This window comes from Galeopterus variegatus, unplaced genomic scaffold (genome assembly GCF_000696425.1).
Source record: "Galeopterus variegatus unplaced genomic scaffold, G_variegatus-3.0.2 Scaffold3711, whole genome shotgun sequence".
NCBI lineage: Eukaryota > Metazoa > Chordata > Mammalia > Dermoptera > Cynocephalidae > Galeopterus > Galeopterus variegatus.
The window spans coordinates 97457-103765 of NW_007729822.1; positions in this window are offsets into that span (position 1 = coordinate 97457).

Below are 6309 nucleotides of genomic sequence, written 5' to 3' on the forward strand. Positions count from 1 at the left end.
ATCCTTAGCCTGCCGCCCTGGCTGGCACAAGGGCCTGCAGCAGTCTGCCAGGGGGTGGGTGGCCTCTCTCAAGACATTCCAGGTTAGAGAAGACGTGGTAGTGTGGGAAGCTTGCCCACCATCAGCTGAGGCCTCATCCTGGTAGCCCCTCACAGGCCCTGCACTGCCCACTTTTGAGAATGGAGGAATTGGGGCTGCCCCTGAGCTCGCAGGCTGGGAGAAGTCCCCAAGGTCACTCTCCATCAGCCTCCTTCCTCCCAGTCCTCAAGACCTAACTCAAGGAATGGGGCCTTGCAGAGGGCTGTCTCTGAGCTGGAGATGGGGGTGTCTTTCCTTCACAGACTTGGGGCCCAGAGCTCAGGAGCTGAGCAGAGAGCTGGACCCGCCTGCCTCACCTCCACCTCTCCCTCTGCCCTCCCCAGAGCATGGCTGCAGCAGGCACATGGCTCCTGTGGCCTTGAGAAGGTCACAGCCTCTCCAGTAGCTCAGGCGTCTGATCTTCACACACTGTCCCCCACCCCCTTGCCAGCAGCCCCAAATTCTCAGGGGAGCCTGGGGAACAGGTAGTTACAAGAAACACTGAGATTTCCCCTCAGGCACGACACACCTGAGGCTCACACAACACAGTCACCAGCTCCGACTCATTGGAGCCGCACTGCGAAGGCAGAAACCGCATCCACTCATTCCACAGATGGACAGGGAGGCTCAAAGAGGCCAGTGGCTTGCCCGAGCTCACCCAGCTAGTGGGGTGGGCCAGAGAGCGAACACAAGGCCCTGCTTCCTCTGTTCTCTCAGCAACCCCTGATGAGTCGGTACCTCGGTCCTCTTGCCTCCCCCTGGGATGAAAGATGCTGGAGCCCTTTCTTGTGCACACTCGGGGAAAATGAGGCCCAGGGAAACAGACCGTGGAGCCATACTCACACAGCAGGGGTAGGGCGGAGAACTGTGCCTGGCTAGTTCCTCATTCCTGGCTGGTGGGCCTGAACAGAAACCCAAGGTCTTCCCACAGAAGGCTCAGCTGGTCCCTCTGATGGGTCCCCACTGACTTTTGGGGAAATGCAAACTCCTCAGCCTGGCATTCAAGGCCCTTAATAAACTGACTCCAACTCATCCCTATACACACCTTCCACTGAAGCCAAACCAGTGTCCTGAGTGCTACCTCCCCACCTTTGCCCAGCTGCAGCCGGCCACGCCAGCAGGTATGCCTTCACCCCTCCTCTCAGCAGCAACTTATAATATACCAATAACCCCATTACCATTTATTGAACACTTGAAGCCAAACCAGTGTCCTGAGTGCTACCTCCCCACCTTTGCCCAGCTGCAGCCGGCCACGCCAGCAGGTATGCCTGCACCCCTCCTCTCAGCAGCAACTTATAATATACCAATAACCCCATTACCATTTATTGAACACCTACTATGTGTCAGGCACGGACTCCTCGAGGGGGAAAATTAAACAACTCACGTGATGACAGCAATGCCAAGTGCCTTGGAAATGTGAAGTTATGGAAAAAATTCCCACTACCCCAAAACATTAAAGAAAAATTTACTATTTTTTTTTCTGTAAAGAAATATTTTAAAAAAAAATTTTTTTTTTTAAAAAGATGACTGATAAGGGGACCTTAACCCTTGACTTGGTGTTGTCAGCACCACGCTCTCCCAAGTGAGCCTTGGGCCGGCCCTAGAAATATTCAAAAATTTTAAGGAAGATTTTTCTGGTGTTTGTTTTTCCTTCTGTGCATCTCTGTTTTTCAAAGCAGGTCCCAGCCATTGTATCTGATCCTCACAAACAACGCTCTCAGGTAAGCAGGCAAATAAGAGCTCATCATCCCTGTCCTATGGAGAAGGAAATGAGGCACAGAGAGGGTAAGTGACTAGCCCAAAGTCACACAGCATACACTGGACTTGGATTCCTGACGATTCCCAGCCCATAACCTTTCAGACCTAGACAAATGCCCATGATGAGCTGGGAAGTGCCCTGGGTATTGGTCTTCTTAACCCTCAACCAAACCCATCAGGTAGGTACTATGATCCCCACTTCACAGATAAAGAAACAGAGTCTCAGAGAGATGGATTAATTTGCCCCAAGTTGTACAGCTAGTTAGTGGCAAAGCAGAATTTGAACTCAGCTCTGCTTCTTCCAAAGGGGGCCGGCCCAAGGGAGGGTGGCCTCACAGCAGAGGTATTTACTAGCAGAGTAGGCAAGTCACTTCACCTCTTTGAGCCTCACCTCCTCATCTGAGACATGGCCACAGTAACACATGCCACACCGGGATGTGGTAGGGACTGAAGGATGTCACTCCCATCTCATTTGAGTCCCCAGTGCAGGTCACAGTCCCTGGGGTACACGATATGCTCATTAAATGCTTAGTGAGTATGCAAACGAGGTCTCTGCCAACACACAGCAGGATGATGCTGTTTTGTAGAGAAGGCTGGAATCCAGTGGGACCCCCTGTTTTGGGTGTCTCCCCACCTGCACCCCTCTGCCTCTTCTCATTCCTTCATCTCTGAGTCACTGCCTGCAAGTGCCAGTCTTTAGCCCTAAAAATAGAGCACATTTTGAGGGATAGATCCAGTGGGACCCCCTGTTTTGGGTGTCTCCCCACCTGCACCCCTCTGCCTCTTCTCATTCCTTCATCGCTGAGTCACTGCCTGCAAGTGCCAGTCTTTAGCCCTAAAAATAGAGCACATTTTGAGGGATAAAAATACCCACAGATGTAACTACAACTGCAGCCCCTTCAGGTCCCCCTCTTCTTGCAGCTGACCCCAGGGTGGCTGCCCCAGGACTGGCAACCCCCGCTTGACCTAGTGTGGACCCACAGTTTCCACTGTGCAGGAAGTCCTTAGCCAGGGTCCCCTTGTGCCCCACACTGCCCAGAACTAAATCTGTTTTCTTTATTGGCACAGGGCTGCCACCTCTGGCTTTCCTCACGCCCCAGCCAGGCTGGGCTGCCTCCCAGATCTGGATCTGGGCCCAGAGAAGGGGAATGATGTGCCCGGGACACACAGCCAGCACAAAGCAGGGCTAGGATAGGACTAGGAGTCAGCACTCTAGTAAGCCTTGGGCAAGCACTGACTGAGCATGGTGAGCCCAGAGCCCCTTGCTGCCCCCCACCAAGCAGCAGTCTGCCCTGGAGGCCTCACCTAAGCCACAGAGCACCTCTGGGCAACAACCTCCTAGCGCTGCCAGTCTCTCAGAGGCGCAGACAGGGTGCCAGGGCTCAGCCCAGCAGAGGTTCCGCCATGGGAGGAGGAGAGTGCAGGAGGACTCTGAGGATCCCCCTTCTCTCACACCAGCTGGTCCCCAGCCTTGCCGGGAGGGCAAAACAGAAACCAGCACTTGGCAAGGCCTCTGGCAAAAGTGGCAAAGGAAAGGGAACCCCAGCATTGCTTGGAGCCTATGTTGGGGCATGCGCTGTCTTGGAAGGGACCTGTGGAGCGGCACCTTCAGGGGCAGCAAAGGGTCAGCCTGCAGGAGAGGCTCTTCTGACAACCTAGCAGGTGGGGGCTGGGGTGGCAGGAGAGGAGAGCCTATGGAGGGAGAAACAGCAGGCAGTTTCCCAGTGTCCTCAGGGTCGACCAAGCTGGTTCATATGAAGCAGAAAAGAGGGAAGAAGGTGAGGCTTTGCTGGGGTGGTCACAGGCACCCCCCCGCCCCCCCAGCGAGTGATGAGGCATTCACATCCCACACACAGGAAGCTGACGTAATGCACACGTGTGTGCACCCATGGTGGCCTGGGTGTGGGTGGGTGCATGTGCATGTCTGCCAGGTTCACTTTAAGGGAGTTGGGCTTCCTCGTGTTCTTCCCTGCGTGTGCGTGTGTCATGCATGCACCCTGGAGGAGATAATGGGAGCAGATGACAGCCGCTCGAGGGCTTCGGAGGAGGCTCTCCCTCTGGCTGACAACAACCCCCATCTCGGTGTGTGTACACAAGTGCTGGAGTCTGGGTGATGTGTCTCTTGGTATATGTGGTGTCAGGCAGAGCTGGGGATGGGGTTTTGGCCTGGGTATGTCTGTGTGTTCCTGTGTCTGGGTCTTAGAGTATTTGTGAGTCAAACCGTGTTTGTGTCTGTGTCTGGCTGTGCACAGGTCTCAGTTGTTTGCATAGTATTTGTGGCTGCTCAGCAGCCTCTGACAGCCAGGACAAAGGCCTCCGCAGACAGACAGGTGGTGTGGAAGACAGACCTTCCCCAGGAGTCTTCAAAGGGCCTCTAGCCCTGGAACTTGACAGCCAGGGGGGTGGGGCCAGGTGACAGGGAGGTGGGGGCAGGGTGTCAAGGCTCTCTCACTCCAGGCCTCCGCACACCCTGCTGGGGGGCCTGAAGCCCAAGCAGCAGAGACCTCCCCCAAGCCAAAAAGGAGACCCACTGCATTCCAAGAGACCAAAGGAAGAATCCTTCTTGTCTCCTAGGGGGTGGAGAGCGATAAGAGCCAGGAGAGGGGTCTACTGAGACCCCTGCCAGGCAGGCACCCTGGGAAGGAGAGAAGAGGAGAGGGCTTTGCCCAAGAAAGGCAGGGAGCCGGCGAGGTCCCAGGGAGGGAACACCATCATGGCTGTGGGAAGGGGCAGCAAAGCGAGCACCAGACTCTGGACCCTCTCCTCCTGACCCAGTTTTCCTGCCTCCACTCAGAGTCCCCCCGCCCCTCCTCGGGCAGCAAAGAGGAGCAGGTCACTGAGGACCACTCAGCTCTGTCACCGACCCTTCCTCCACCCTATCACTCTAGAGATCCATCCTGGATCAGGAGATGACAACTGTGACTCTAGCTTGGGCAGAAGGTGACTCAGTGACCTTGGGCAGTTCATTTGGCCTGAGTTTCCTCACCTGTGCAATGGAGAGCTCCATCCCCATCTTGAAATTCTGCTGTGGATGAGGAAGGTGCTTGTGCCACCTAAGGATTAATCATTACCTAGGAATCCTTTCCAAGGCTATCAAAGCATGCCCACCCCTTGCCCAGACCCTCCAACTGCTACGGGGTCCTCAGAGCGAGGCTGAGCTCCTGGGGGGAAAGGGCGACCCCAGGGGCCAGCTGGGCCTGACCGCCACCTCTCCCACTAAGCTGCTTCCCCCAGGGGCCTGTGTCAGCCTAGAAATCAGTTCAGGGGCACCTTTGACCCATGTTCTCTCTTGTTAGCTAGGAAACAGGGCCACCCCCTGCCCCCAGTTTCTTCTCCCACCCCGCAGCAAGGATAAGTGCCTGGTGCAGGGGGGTGGGGGACAGGAGCCTCACACCCAGCCTCCTTTTGGGAGGAAGTTGTACCATCTCGCCTGGTTTCCCCTTTGCCTTTCTCTCCTGCTTTCCACCAGCCCGGGGTTCTCTCAGCGCCCCTCCTGCTGGCCATGAGGGGTCTGGCCTCTGACTTTGGCAGGGAGCAGAACGAAGCACGAGGACAGAGGCCAGTGTGCCATGGGAGGAGTGGGATATCTTTCCCGATTGCACCCCCAGGCCTGTGCTATGACCCCAACAAGGACTCCAGGGTCATGCACAGGTTGCACAGGTCAGGGTCTACCTACTAGAAGTGGACGGAAGCGGTCGCTCAACTCCTGAGCTTGTGTGTGTGTGTGTGAACACATGTGTGTACACAAGGTTTCTTTCCCAAGCCCAGGCGCCCTGCGACTGCCACCAAAGGGCCTGCAGGACACAGGGACTGCCTTGTGAATCCCCACCAGATCTTCAGATCCTGTTGAGCCAGGAGAGGCGACGAGGGGGCGCCCGACTGCGTGAGGCGTGTGCCCTGCTTCACGCGGGTCAGGGACAGCGGGCCGGGGAGAATGCGCTCCGTCCCTGGGGATGCAAGGACATCACCGCCTCCCAGCTCAGGGTCGTTGGACCTGAGGACCCCCTCATCCCCCCTGAGGGCCGGAGCGCCTCCCCCTGGGGGGGTGCTAGGTCCAGGGCCCCTCCGCAGGGATAGAGAAAACATGCCCACTCTCCGCAGCCCCTCCCCTAAACCCAAGGCGTCCCCTCCTCAGGGTGAGCGTTAAACGGGACTCCCCACCCGCCCAGGGCAGTGGGACCAGAGCCCCCAGCTGTGGCCTGGACGAACCCCCATAGCGGGGGCTCAGCCGGCTCAGCCAAGGCCTGTCCCCCACCTCCCGCCGCTGTCAAGCCCAGGCTGCGCCCCTCCCCGCGCCCCTCGGGACCCGGTCCCCGCCCGTTCGCTGCCACCCTCCCGCCCAGCCCGCTCGCGCAGAGTCTTGGCGGCCGAGACGCCTCGGTCGCCTTCCCCGGACCGGAGCCCGGGCGGGGCGCACTCACCCGCGGGCCTGGGCCGGGGGCGTCCTGGGCTTGGCACTCCGGTGCCCGCGGC